Source organism: Protopterus annectens, chromosome 10.part0 (genome assembly GCF_019279795.1).
Source record: "Protopterus annectens isolate FY-2018-M chromosome 10.part0, PAN1.0, whole genome shotgun sequence".
Classification (NCBI taxonomy): Eukaryota; Metazoa; Chordata; order Ceratodontiformes; family Protopteridae; genus Protopterus; species Protopterus annectens.
In genome coordinates this window covers 841,475,017-841,490,628 of record NC_056744.1, presented here as the reverse complement: position 1 = coordinate 841,490,628, position 15,612 = coordinate 841,475,017, and the positions used below count along the sequence as shown (strand labels likewise).

General features: G+C 37.7%; 1 long non-coding RNA gene across 1 annotated transcript in view; it reads right to left on the bottom strand.

Moving 5' to 3' along the window:
- The window catches only part of LOC122812810, a 539,228-nt gene that overhangs the window by 522,838 nt on the left and 778 nt on the right, over positions 1 to 15,612 (bottom strand). The window lies entirely within an intron of this gene.

Genomic DNA, 15,612 nt, shown 5'->3' with positions numbered 1-15,612 from the left:
CAACTGAGGCTAAGCATTTAGATTTATTTAGGAAATGCTTTACTGTTGTCCCGACCTTTTCCTGTAACATTGGTGATTTATTAATTGAATTGTTTACTAGAAAATTAAACTTGAAAGTTATTTATCATGATAGACCCAACACAGGACTGCACAAGGGGAATTTTACTATAGCCAGTACTTTAAATCCACCTCCCACGTTACAACTGTATGAAAAATTTTGTGAAAATGATTTAAGGAAGATTTTGAAAAAGTCATGTTTAGTGATGAGAAAAATTACTCCATGAGATTTGTGGTGACCGTGAGTTCAGAATTATGAAACCAGACAAGGGTGGGGGGTGTTGTGTTGATAGATTCTGTAGACTATATGGCTAAGATGCTTAAGTTACTAAATATTGAATTTTAATATAATAGAACATCAAGGAATGAAATTAACATAGCTTACTGGAAAATGTATTTGTTCCTTAAGGATATATGGGACCAGGATGCCATTGATTATAATTTATTTCAGTTTCTTAAGGTTGAAGAAGCTATTATTCCAGCAATCTTTGGCATCCCAAAAGTAGAAAAGGATGTTATTGAGCCCCACCCATGTCCAATTGCTGCAGCTGCTGGCTGTAAAACCCATCTACTGGGTATTTTCATAGACAGATCTTTAAAGATTTTCTTCCAGGAACATAAATATGTGATATGAGATTCATGGATTTTTTTTTAAGAAGTAAATTATAATGGCTCTTGGTTACTGGTGACAAGCCATTTTCACTGTTTGAAAGGTATTAACTGGAACTTTTCTGCATTTGTTAAGCATCTGTTTGTTCTGATTTTCCTGCCAAGGAGTGTATCATACTACTGATTTGTTTGCAGTTACAAGCATTCTCTAGAGTCTCCTTGGTCTTTTTGTTTAAAACTTTTATTTAGTATCTCACTGCTGTTTTTCTGCTGTGGTAAACATTTCTGTAGTGTTTTCTGCCTAAAATATTGTAGCTAGTAGCTGTAGCATAGTCCAGACTCAGGGTTGCTGTTTCTGGGCCTGGTTGGTTGTTTGTAGTAGCTGTTTGTTCTGAGCAAATTTTCCAGGCCATCTCGGATTAGAACGGGCCCTTCTGCACTCTGAGAGGATTGTGCTGATTGGTCCCTGGCTGGTAAAGGTTGGCTGGTCTAGAGCTTGGAGTACGCATCTCATTGGTTTTTTTGAGCTTTTTAAAATTTGTTTTAGGTTTTAATCTTCTGGTATTTGACCCCCACACTTGAGTAGGTTTCTGCTTGTTTGCCCATCATGCAACACCATGGACTGATGCAGAACTGTGCGCCATAGCCAGACAGATAATTTTGACAATTTTTACCATAGATACAGCTGTATCCCAACAGTGTAGTTCCTCATCTTTAGCACATTTTCGGGCAAAGAGGCAGCACTAGTGAAGCTGTGTAAGCACTCCATTATAATAATGGCCTCAACAGTTTTCCTGTGGCCCCACTCTACCTACTAGTGTAGCATTAGGCCTAGCCCCCTGAGGTATTAACACTACTCACCCACTAGTTATTCTTACGCGTGAAGCCTTCCCTACCATATTCTTGTTTCTGAATATACATTGTCTTGTCAAGACCTTGGGAAATAAAGATTGAGCAGTGTGAATTTAAGTGTCAGCTTAGATTACAAGCCAATATGTTGCCAGGTTTATATGAAACTATTTCTATTTGTATGCTTAAGATGTGAGCCCCTAAATTGTAAATATAAAATGCTTGTTGTTGCACAAATATTGCATTTTTTACATTCATGACTGAATGTTTTTGGTGTATTTTCTAATGTGATTACTTTAAGAACATTTTAGAAAGGCTATTTTTAATTATATTGGTTAATTGTTTTATTAATGTGATTTGCCTACTAAAGTCGTATGTTTTGCTATAATTCATTATTTAAATATGGAATTTTATGTGCCCAAATGTTCTCATAAAGTTCCAAGTATATAGAACAAAAGCACTTAATATTTGAAGAATTGTCTGTGTATAAAAAATAATTAGCTTTATTTCTGTTTCATTTCCAGTGATTTAATAAATGTCCGGTGGGGCTTGCAGATTTTGTAGATAACTCTGAGATTTATTAGTTCTTCAAATTGGATACCTTCTAGAAAACACATGTTTACAGAGCTGGAACACTGCATGAGTAAAAAAGAAGAAATTAACATATATATATATATATATAAGCTTTTTGCCAGCAATCGCAAGCAAACACAGAGTCATGAGGAAGTGAAGAAATTGGTCATATAATACAGGTAAAGGCACAGAGGAATCCTGTGGCAAAGAGCACCCCATTCCCCCTTAAGCTTGTAGATAATTGATTAATGATATTATATTGTATAAGGGAAGAAATAGAACACTTAAAGAGACAATTCATTTCATTAAGACAAGCTGCAAAGTTAGGTTCCCAGTAGCTTTACTGGTTTTAGATTAGTAAACATATTTCAATGCAGGATCATGACAGAGAATATCTACAAAGGAAGCCAATGTCCTATCTACTAACACGCTAGCTATGTTTGAGTAAAGAGGGTGGCTGCCCCTGGTGCAAGGTGTAAGGGGTGCAAATGCCACATCAGTAGTCATTTAAGCAGCCATGTTTAAGATCATGGCTATTTAAATTATTTGCTTATAGGTGTGAATGATTTTTTTTTTTAGGGGGGTGATCCTCTGTTTAGCAGGATCCTTTTGTTCTTAAACTCTGGCTCTGGTGTACCATTTCACTGGGAGATGGGGGAATTGCCTAAGGCACTGACTGAACTTGCTACAGCTCTGCATATTTGTAGATAAATTATGATCGTAGGTATACTGCCAGATACAAATGTTAAGGTTAAAAGGGGAAGGGACAATGCCAGACAAGAGACATTCCTGAGATAACTGTTGATGCTGGGTTCAAAATTTGCATGACTGAGAGAAGGAATGCATGTATCGAACTAAAATAATTTACTTGGATGTAATTGATGTGACTTAATAAACAGTGTTACAACTGCTAAAGCTGCCAATGGAAACAAAACAAACTGCAAGGGAAACCTTTGACAGACCACCACGGTACCACGATGAAACTGTTAAAACCTCAAATTTATTGATAAAACTACAAAGTGCAGGAATAAAAATTGGTCCAATAAGCATTTTTGGCTGATATAGCCTTCCTGTACTTTTGTATTTTCTCCATAATGACCTCCCAGGAAACATCTCTTTCATTTTCCATCTCACTCTGCACCACCATTTCTTTATGTTAATCACTCAGAAACCCTCCTGACAGTTTGTAATTATACAGCCATCATTTGCTGACTCATCTCCATCAAACAGATGTCTTTGAAATATCTCCTCAGGATCCTGCACACATTCTCTGGTCTCAGTATTTGCTTTCTCCTCCACTTCTCTCACAAATTCAACATGTCTTTCTCTCTCCATTTGGCTCCCTGTTTCTTCAAGCTACCTCTGCACCTGGAATGATAACAGGAAGTGGTCCTACAAAATGACTCCCACTTGCAACAATGACTAGTAGGGGAAGTTAACTGATGCCTTGGCCAAATAGGTTTCATAGGTTCATAGATGTTTACTAGGCTAATGACAATAAAGGCCTTTTTAAGCCTAGTCATGCATCTCAAATCTCTGACAAGGTGTATAAATACCACCTCTGGTCTCCCCTGAAAAGAGGCTACTAACCTAGTGGTAGTAACCTGATCAATAAAGGAAAAATTAAATTAATAAATAGTGCTAAATAGACCTTCTAGACATCCATTTTCTTAATGTATTTGAAGCAAGTAATTTCCATTACAAATTCAAGGCAATGTGATTTTTTTTATTTAGCTTTTTCAGGTTAGTTTGGTATGAAAAGAATATGAATAAGGAAACAAACTAGCCCATTAGAAAGAGGCAGGTATTTGTAGCAGACTGCATGAGTATTGGGCAGACTCTCCGACATGGTTTGTCAGGAAAAGAAGTTTACACTGTCGTTGATAATTACAGTAAGGGCAGAAAATTAATTATTTAAAGGCAACGCTACCGTTTTGTGTAAACAATTTGTTTGGTCAACTAGCAGTGCTCTGATACAGAGAATAATCCTCAAACTGATCACTGTTGACTTTTAAGGCAAAGTATCTTAAATTATTAATTAGATTCAAGCAAGACTCTGCAAATAAAAACATCCTCATGTATCAGAACCCCGAAGCCTGTTCAACAAATCTAACAATTCTCACATAGCAAGAAGAGGAAAAAATAACTTTAAAAGGGCCATAATATATCATAATTAATTGTTATCGGACACAGTCTAAAGGAGGGGCAGAAAGGATGGTTGACTAGGGTTGGGTACTCATCAAAACCCTATTTTAGGCTCAAATTCATAAGGATTATTGTTCGTCAAAGAAGATGTCTCACACCTTGAAAGAGGGGTATAGCCAAAGATTTGCTTAAGGGTACGTATAGATTATCAGATAAGTCTTGCTAAGGATATTTGGGAAGTAAAGCATGTTTGGCTACTCTGAAACCAAAGACCCTGCAATGTAACATACTTAGGTAAATCCTGAGCTGTACATATAGAAAAAACAAAACAGAAGTGAATTTGCAAGGGTTAACAATCTTGAAATAATTTCTAAGAGATTCATTGCTTCACTTGTCTGAGGCCTATTATTACAAGACCCAAATACATGAAAATAAAGTAAGACTGCAATGTAAATACAGAAAATCTTAGTAGTTGCTGTAATAGCAGTAAGGCATTTCTCATGGTGGTTGATCTCCCCAACATACACCCTACAGCTTATATATTCTAACTCCTAGATTATTGTGCCTCAAAATAAGGGGACTGTGTTGCTCAATAGCATATAGGTTGTGCTGCTAGAGTTTCTACTAAGTATGATACATTATTTGGTATTTCTAGATGATAAAATGTTGTGGGCCATTCAGATTCTTATAAATTTTGCAACAGGTATGACAGTGGGGATGCCTGGAATTTCAAGGTATCAGTGACTGCAGCCTGTCTTAGTTTAACCATATTCAAGACATCAAGACAGATCAAGATGTAAGATGTTTCCTGTTTAAAATACAAGTGAATATAGTCTCATATAGCATGATTATCAGAATGTGTATGTGTTGGGGGGGGGGGGGCAGCACAGGCCATTCATCAGGTTTCAGTAGGAAACACCTACACCATTCATCATTTTAGCACAGGACAGCATAGCACACATTGAATAAGGCCACTGATATGAAGTCAAGAAAGTAGGCACTGAAGCCCTTTTCATAACAGCAGCCTGAGATACAAATCTTTTGAGAGTGTTAATAAAGTAGAGTCTGGGAAGTATCAACTATATAGATTATACCTGCAGTTTATTTTTGCTAAATATTTCCTGTTATTTCAGTTTAATCAGATTCAAGAAAAAGTGATTACATATTTGAGGGCAAAAGACAAGTCATGTCAGTTGGTCTTACTGCAAAAATGAGTACCCAGCGGAGGACATGATATATATATCATCAACTGACCCTCTGCTCAAAACTGTAACGTCAACCATAAAATTAATTATAGTTTTAGAAGGGTAAATGCCACACAATGCTGATATTGGGAATTAGTAAAAATGGTTAAAACAGGTCAGGCACTGATCTGGCAAATCCAGTTTATATAACAAGTAAGAATCCCCTTGCAATCATATATTGTGCATGTGCCTATATTTATAAATTGGCTTGGATGGATGCACTGTCTCAGTAAATACATGGATGCATCCATTTAAATCCCTCTTTGCATGCTTTACATTTCCTAACAGAATACCATGATGATGAAGGATGTAATGTGTTGTAAATGTCATATAGTAATGGAAGACGGTAGCAAAGAGCAACCTCCTCCCCTAGATAATGACTAGTCCATGACTTGTAACCAGGCTAGCCTGACTGACAGTTTGTCTTTTAGGCAGTTTTTCTGGCAGTTTGGTTAACCCAGGTTGAGTTCCATAGCCTCCATTTGCTGACTGTGGTACTCTAAGCAAGTTACTTAACCAGATATGTGTACTGGATAACTGCTAAAAAATAAAAAATAAATACAAATATAAACGTGTCCAGTGGGCTTACTTCATCAACATCTGTAATTTTATGTTCTTTTTTCATTGTTGCCCTTTGTCTGGAGTGATTGTCTTAATCTCAGGAACTGGGGATGGAGTGCAGACAAAAAAAACTATTAGTGTAGACAGGCTATGATATACCCCTCTAAGAATGGGTGATGACCAGGAAGTGGTCTGTGATTGCTCTGATGAAAGGGACAGAAGTTGTGATCCTGTCCTTTCCGAAAACATCACTCCGACTTAGGCATCTTACCTGACTTCACCCATCATACAAGGAGATAACCTACAACTTATTATAACATATTGTCAATAACATCATAGAGAAAAAATGATAATAATATGTTGGAAAGTATGAAAGAAAGGGAAGTATAACATATAGTAATGTGTTTCTGCTGATCCAGAAAGATATATAATCTTCTAATTCCTTCTTCATTTTTATCAAGCATTTCAGATTTTTTTTCTTAATCTAGTTGGATGTAGTCATATAGGAGTTAGATTGTCATACCTAAGTGAAAAAGAAGGCAGGATTGGTGAAATATAAAAAGGAAGGAAGGTTGGGAATAAATAAAAGTGATTTAAGTAGGCTTCCCACAAAAATGATTGTCTCAAGGAGGCACACATAAAGACATGTTAGCAGATCTTCACATTATAAAGAAAGAAGAGCCTGCCTAATGCATAGCCCTAGGCAGTCACATAGGGTGCCCTATGGCTAAGGGCACCTGTAGTGATTTTATTTATTTATTTATTCAATTCATTCATCTAGTTAGTTAGTCCCCATTCCTTAACTTAATAAAGAAACGGTGATAATAAAATCAGAAAGGTGTCCCTAGCCAAAAGGCACCCTATAGGGAAGATGTTAACTTCCTAGTTGTTGTGTGACAGCAAGGATTTAAAAAAAAAAACCTCCATGAGTCAAATGACCATGTGTGCTGCACCTTCACAATAAATGTTCAGAACTTTTTACCTCTTGCCATGGCACAGGAAATAGTAGACAGCCCATGCGAGTTAAATAGTCAACTGACTTTGGGATTATAACAGTAGAAGCAGCCTGTTATAATGTGTCATTTTTTATTTGTTTGTTTGTAAGATCCTGGAAGGTAACAGATAAAAGTAGTGAACACATTTGTTGTGTAAACTGTCAGGTACACTGCTTGCCCTGCAAATGTGTCGTGACTGTTAAACCCTGATTTCTCACTGTCTTTATCCCTCTCTGCTGTCTCTGTGTTTGACATTGCTTCATATTTCTGTCATTTTCTTCTTATAACTTTATTCATCTTCTAGTAACTCTGCAATACAGTCAAACCATAATGTTAGACATTAGAGTTTAATACTGATTATTGTTCAGAAAACATGTTATTGAAAAACCTGTTGTTCCTCTAAAAATGTGATTCTGTTCTGGTAAAGCAATGACTTCAGTCAGTAAATAATGCTAGACATTAATGATTCATACTGTTTATTGGTCAGAACAACTATGTAGATACAAAGCCTTTTGTCCTGAGTGACTTGTCAATCAATAATACTAGACATTACAGTTTTGTGCTTCTAATTGTTCAAAAAATACATGTTGATGCAAAACCTATTGTTCAATTAACTCTTTAAATGAATTAGAATAATAATCAAAAGTTGCCAGTGATTATGGGGGTCCAACTCCAAAAGACTTGCTCTTGGTGTAACTGACCACTTACACCGAGAGCAGGTGTTTTGGAATCTGGCCCCTGGTGTAAGCCTGTTTACAGATAGGCCTTACACTGAGAGCAACTCTTTTGGAATCTGGCCATGCCCCCTCTTAACATTTTCTGTTTTTGGTTTGTTCAGCATAAAAACTGTGTTTTTTTTTTCATAGGTTCATAGGTAGGTATTAGGCTTTCTGCCCGAGGGCATTTATAAGCCTAGCCAGAGTGTGTTGGCTTTCGCCACTCCATTGATTAATTAACTGATCCTCTGTCAAGCAGAGCTAATGAGGTAATCCCAGGGGTGCATTTTCTGTTACCCATCCACTCATCAAGGTTTCTCTCAAAGAGTGTTAGTGAGGGCCTCTGCCTAATGTAGTTTGGAATTTTGTTCCAAAGCATGGGGAGTCTCTGTGACATGAATCTATCCCTTCAGCATGTTCTATTTATTGTTGTGGTGAGGTTTAGCTCACTAGAGTGCATGGCTTGCAGTGACTTGGATTTCTTTAGGTGGAGCATGTCCATCAATTCTGAGTTGTACATGGCTTTGTAAGTCAGGCAGAGATCACCTCTGAGTAAGCGATATGCCACTGAGTACAGCCGGAGGTTTTTTCAGTCGGGCTGCATAAGACATATGTTTGAGGCCAGTAATCCTCTTGGTGAGGTACTTTTATGGTCTTTCCAGCTGTTGGAAGTGTCTTGTGAGGTACATCCCAAATGGGGCATTGTACTCTATGATGGGTCTGATGAGTGACGAGTAGATGGGCACTATAACCTCTTTATTTCTAGATGCGAACCCTTTAGTAATTAGATGGGCCACAGAGAAGGATTTCCTAACTACTTTGGCAATATGATTGTCAAAGGAGAGATTACTATCTACCTGGGTCCCCAGAGCTCTTATTACCTCTTCTGTATTAAGGGGGCTGCCACCTATGTGGTAATTCTTGGGTGTTTTGTTTTTCCCATATGGGATGACTATGCATTTTTTGGCATTTAGCTTGAGGCCATGACTTTGACACCAGGTGTTCATCTCAGTAAGGCCCTTTTGGAGGATGTCTGTGTCAGCCTGAGAGTCAGTTATGGCTCCCAGTTTGCAATCATCGGCGAACTTGTTTAGCCATAGTTCTCCTGTGTTTGCCTGTACATCTGAGAAGTATATGCCACACAGTAGGGGTCCCAGGACTGAGCCTTGTGGGACACCACTTGTGACTGGTTTAGAGTTGGACCTGGAGCCCGCTATTCTTACCATGTGAGTTCTGTCTGTAAGCCATTTGGCAACCCATCTCATGACGTAGGGGTTTATGTTCAGACTGGTGAGTTTTTCTTTAATACCCGAGTGGGGAATGGTGTCAAAAGCCTTGGCGAGGTCAAGATAGGCTGTGTGAACAACCTTTCCCTCATCTATGGCCTTGGTGACTGTCTTGAAGAAGTCAACCAGGTTTAGTAGGCATGATCTGCCCTTAACGTGTTTGCAGGTTCCCAATGTCTTTGTTAATGAGTTCCATGATGATGCGCTTCATAGCCTTGCAGACCAGGCTAGTCAGGCTTATGGGGCGATAGTTACCAGGGTCAGTTGTGGCCCCTCCTTTGTGGAGTGGAATAACCATTGCTGTGCACCATTCTATGGGCACATAGCCTGTGGAGAGGCTGAGGTTGAACAGCGTATTTTGGTGGGGGGCTAGTTCGTTCTGTAGTTCATGCAAGACGCAGCCTGGGACACCATCTGGCCCCTGTGACGCTGTGTTTTTGACTTTTGAAAGGGCTGTTTTCACCTGTGCGTCCATGATTTCTGGGACACTACACTTTTCTGGTATTGTTGTGTGCCCTTTTGGGGGTGGGGGGTGAAGTTTGCACTGAATCTATCTGCCAGGATGTTGGCAATATCAGTAGTTTCAGTATATTTTGTGCTATTTTTGCACTAGTTCAGTGCATATCTGCTTGTTGCCACTTAGATTCTCAACATAGCTAAAGAAGGCTTTGTGGTTATCTTTTGAATCCTTGGCTATTTTTCTTTCAAAGTTAGCCTTGGATGATTTTATGAGGGACCTTAGTTTCTTACTGTAAGTCATACACTGTTGCCATTGCTCAATAATGATAGACGTTCAAGTTGCTGGCACCATATTGTTCAAAAAATGAAGGTGTCAACTCGTTATTCTATTAACTATCCAAAAATGCAATGAAAGACCAATATGTGCCAGCTGTGCCTGATTATTTGGCCTTTTTTCACAATATTTTTGGCTTTGTCACCACTTTTTTCTCTGAAAAGTAGAGACAGTTTTTTTTTTTTTTTTTTTTTATTTAAATTATAAGAGCTGGACATGTAGCATGTACACAGACAAAATACCTAGTACTGCTGGGGCTATCTATGTGGGAAAATGAGAAAGTGCTATTTGCTCTTTATTTTAACTTTGCAGGATTAACATGATTTGAGTAAAGCAACTTGGAATATGTCATTATCAGGTTGAAATTCATTACATAACCATCATTTGATTATCAAAATCAGACATCTGAAGTGCACACAGAAGTGGCTGTAACTTCCGAGTGGGGAGTCAGAGCTTCTCATCTGTGAATGAAAGTAAGTAACCCTTTTGTTGTTTTTTTTCTGTTTAAACAGTCACTGATCTGGCTTTGCAAGACTAGTGTGCATTTGTGTAAGGTAAGATAGAGTGCTTTCTTATTATGATCGCTATTTATTTATCTGAGGTGTTTGCAGTAAAGTGGATATAACTGAATGTTAAGGAGACCGTCAGTGGAGACAAGTAACCCCTGCTGTTGTTTAGTCACTGTTAAATAGTAGTCAGTCATCTGACATTGCAGGATCAGTCAAATAGTACATGCATCAAATAATATATTTGCTGAAATCAGTGTAAAATAAACAAGTTGCCCTTAACTTCTCTCACGTTCTATCACAAGCATTAGCATTGTACAAGATAAGTAACTCTCTCTGTGGATTGACAGGAGTAGGATGTGTGTGTAAGTAACTGATTATTGATACAGTGGTGCAGTAAGCACCATTGCCTTCTCTCACTGGTTAGCCATTGTTCATTTCTTGGCTGTGGCTTCTTGTGTGTGGTCTCCACATTGGACTCCCCTGTTTCTGTATGCATTTATCCATGTGCTCTGGTTTTCTAATACCCCAAAGGACTTGCTGGTAGATAAGTCTGCAGTGTCTGTGCATCTTGTGATAGACATGACTTGTAAGGGCCAATGCCACTATGTGTGCACTTGTATGAAAAATCACTATAGCTTGTGTAATAGACCTGGTTTTTAGGGGTAGGGTCAGTGTGTATGGATGAAAGTATGTAAAAATAATACCAGTTATTTTTTTCTGTCGATGCACACTTAAGTAATAATCTTTCAGAAATAAAGAGAAAAGACATCACAGAACAGCCTGACCCTCAGATCTTCAGTAAACTGGATACTGCATCACCCCAGGCTATAAAAGTGTATTGTGACATAAGCTATTAGCTTAGTAGTGAAACTGCTTTAACGTCATATAGTCTAATACCAGCTCCACTCAGAGGTGTGCACAGAAAATTGTTGTAGCTTGTGGGATGGATTGATGGAGACAGTATGGTCATTACCTCTGTAATTTGTTTTTACAGTCAAACCTCATAGGTGTGAACAGAATGTTGTTACAGCTTGTGCAGGTGTTATGAACATTATGGTCATTATTTCTTTAACTATCCTGACAAACCAAGGTGCACAAAAAAGTTGCCATAACTTATCTATTGGCAGTGAACTGTGTAAGAACGAAAAGTTAAAACAGATTACTAAGACTGTCTTTTTTAAACTTTACTGATAATCAAAAATTATCTGTGTGTGTGTGTGTGTGTGTGTGTGTGTGTGTGTGTATATACACACACACACACACACACACACACACACACACACACACTGGTTGTTTTAAAGGATAGTGAGGCATGATGTTAGATATTCAAAAAACACCAAAAGCAAGAGAAAATAGAAAAACACAATTTCACCAGCACTCAACCAGCATTTCTTTATTCGAAAACCAGCGATCTGGTACCTCGGCAATTCGCCTTCATGGATCATAGTACATTCTAATTTCAAATAGATATGTATACATTCATCACATCATACAGCTGTCAATAATTCAATCAACTAATTAAATACATATTAAACATTTAAAGCAACAGCATTAATATAGTTAAATAACAATAACAAATAAATATTAAACATAATAAATAAATACACTAATAAATGCTGAATACAAACGTAAATATTAAATATGAAATGTTGAATGATGAAATATTAAATACCCAATTCCTGATTCAAACCAAAGGGCCTTAAAGTCTTAAACTTTAAAATCATCCTAGTTTCTAACTCTAGCAGTTTAGCCACAAAATCACCCCCTCTAGACAAAAAAGGCCTACCAAGCACACAAAATTTCAAACTACTAGGGGAATCACCATGTTTATCATGGAAATGTTTTGCAACAGGGCTCACTTCATTATTATTCCTAATATCTTTAAGATGTTCTAGAACCCAAATCCTAACCATACGCTTAGTTTGTCCTATGTACCAAACATCAGTACAAGAACAGCCCAGGATATATACCACCCCTGTCGATCTGCAGTTGAAATAAAACCTAGGAACAAATGTTTTACCATTAATAATGTTTACATTCATAGCTTTATCACAGATGCTGCAATGACCACATGGAAAAGTGTCAAAAGGCAAAAGGTTATTGTTCCCCTTAACAAAATTATGATTTAACAACTCTTTTAATTTTTTCCCCCTCTTGAAGGAAAAAGTAACGTGTTCAGGAAACAAATGACCTATAGTTTCATCCTCACTAACAATATGCCAATATTTTCTCACTATCTGAATCAACTCACTAGAAAACGGAGAAAATCTTGTAACATAAAAAAACTTCTTATCATCAACAACCTTTGTGTCATGCATCCTACCTTCAGACTTATTATTCATAGCTGATGTATATGATCTATCATTAATATTCCCAAGTATTTTTTGTTTACATCCCAATAAATGTGCTATGATGTTAGATATGTCTGACAGTTGCAAATTGTTCCTTCAAGTTTGTCCTAGTCTGACATCAGAGTGGTTCACAGAAGGTGGCTGTTTTGTGGAGAAGGAGTTGAGGAGAAATGCTGAAGCATGTTTGCCAGCAGCTACTGGAAATTTATGATGGTGGCCATTCATGCTCTCATTTCAGTATATTATCAGAGGGATACAGAGAAGGTGAATCTCTTTCCTTACTCATGATTTTCGATCAGGGAAAATGTTCTGAAATGCACCTTGGAATAGCTAGAAAAACATAGCCACTGTTATTGTAGCTGAGTTCCAGTTAGGGTGCATTGAAAGGATGCAGAGAAAAAGCAAAGTTGATGAGGAAGACTGAATTTATTCTACATCATGAGTTTTATTCAGGGCATCACTGAATCAAAAGGAAGGTAATGAAATGCCTAAAATATATCTCAGAAAATCTAGAAACCTATGCCCCTCATCCCTGGATTAATTCAATAATTTTCTCAACAGTTATTGCAATGCAGTCTGACCAGTTAGTGTGTGTTGAAAGGATGCAGAAAAAAGATGAAGAATAAGGCAAAATGTACAAAAATGTATAAAAAAAAGTAATCTGAGGAGAGGCAAGGATGGGGGACATTGAGGTATGTGTGTCAGGAGAGGGGTAGGCAGTAAGGAGGCACCATGGAGCACTTTGCCTAGAGTGTCATACCACCTAAGGCCAGCCCTGACTGAAAGTAACAAACAAAGTGAATTATGGGTTATGAATGATAAATGAACCAACACTGTGATAACTGAAGTGGTGGAAATGGTGATAAATGGATTGATACCAGCTTATCAATGCAGTTTGCATCAAGAATAAAGGGCAAGTGTCTTTTCCTGCTTTGTTCTCATCTCTTTACACATAAATATGCTGACTGTGTTGGAATGGATGTGACTGATCAAAAGATGCATGAATGTGGCTATCTAACACAATGCTTCTTTGAGATTAATTTAATGAAATAATATTGTGATAATAATGGGTGAAATAATGATTCATAATCAAAAGCAATGGTGACAGAATCTTAAACAGTGACAGTAGAGTGCATCAGGTTTCTTAGCACAGCACACAGATTTCAGCAACAGTTGCTGATCATACTATTTGATGTTACTTACATGCCATTATATGAACCATTTACTACAGTAATGCAGACAGAAACGTATTCTGTGATGCCAGCCAGGGGGTGTACTGGATATGCATAGTTGTACAATCAACTGATTACTAAGCACAGTACAGTGATACAGGGTGCATTGTCAATATACACACCTTGTTTCCTAACAATGAACACAATTTCAGCCTGTAGAAATAGCCCATCCTACTTCCAGAAACCACTTACTGGTGATGTGATGTGCACACAATATTGGATCAAAGAAAGAGTCATAGCAATCTTTTGGTTGCTTCTCATCTGAGTCATTTTTAATGGAAAGGTCATCTCTTCAAGACATAGTTGCTCAAAATCCATGGTCACTGACATTTTGGAGGTTTGTCTTTCTCTTTGTCAGCATGTAGTAACTTCAAGGTTAGTTATTATTAGAAGGGAGTATACCAGCACATATCTCTTGAATGAGAGATGCGTTTGGGGGGTGGCTACCCCACATATAAAATAGTTCCTCTTCTTATTTTTAGTTTTTAGCATCATGTAAAGGGAACAGAGCTGGCATGAGTACTTGCCATCAGCTCTTAATATAGTATTCACAACTAGTGTCAGTTCTGCAACACAGTGACATTCATTTTCCCTGCAGTTGGTCAGTAACATACAACACTAAATGCTGGAAGTAGGGAGCAACACAGAATGCCCGTGAAAAAGACAGTGTAAAGATAAGAAGTGAGTCTGGCAATCCAATGAGAATTTGAGACAGTCACATCCATACTGATAACAGGATTGGTATACACTCAACAGAATTTGCTCATAAGATAATTGTACTTATAACAACACTATGTAATAGAAACACAGTGAGTTTCAACTGCTTGGATTTATTCTCAGTAACTAAGTCCAGTACATACAAGGCCCTCATTTGATGTGTGTGTGTGTTGGGGGGGGGGGGTAGCATCACTGTCTGGCTAATTCATTTTCTCAGAGTCATGCAGTTTTTAATCGAAGGTAACAGGCCTAGAACTATAAAGTTAAAGTTTAACAACATTTCCAAGCCTTAATTTTCTCTAATTGACAGTCAGACAGATAGACATTAAAGTACACATAATATCTAAGAGATACTATGAGCCCCCTTTCTACCAGGATGGTATTGACTAAAAGTTAGTTGGGTAGACAAAATGGAGTGGGAGGCACCCTAGTATGCCCAGGTTTCATCATATTGGTATTGCAGTTATTAAGTCTTTAAGATAAGTTGTGTAGTACAGTTCTCCCTGAATTCACTGTACTAGAAAAAAAACATGCAATACAACAGTGAGTTGAGATGCTGCACACACACAGACACACACACACACACACACACACACACACACACACACACACACACAGGTGACAACGCAGGTGTTATGAACATTATGGTCATTATTTCTTTAACTATCCTGACAAACCAAGGTGCACAAAAAAGTTGCCATAACTTATCTATTGGCAGTGAACTGTGTAAGAACACACACACACACACACACACACACACACACACACACACACACACACACACACACACAAAATGAAACACACATAACACTACCTTTCCCATTCAGACTTTCACACCTCAGCATTCAGAAGTCAAAGAGAAGACCTACTGTAGCACTCTTAAAAATCATTATTAGTTGGACTATTTTTCCAGTGTTTAGAATGCAGGAAGAATATATTTAATTTGTGAACCACTTGAATGCATTAGAAATAAAA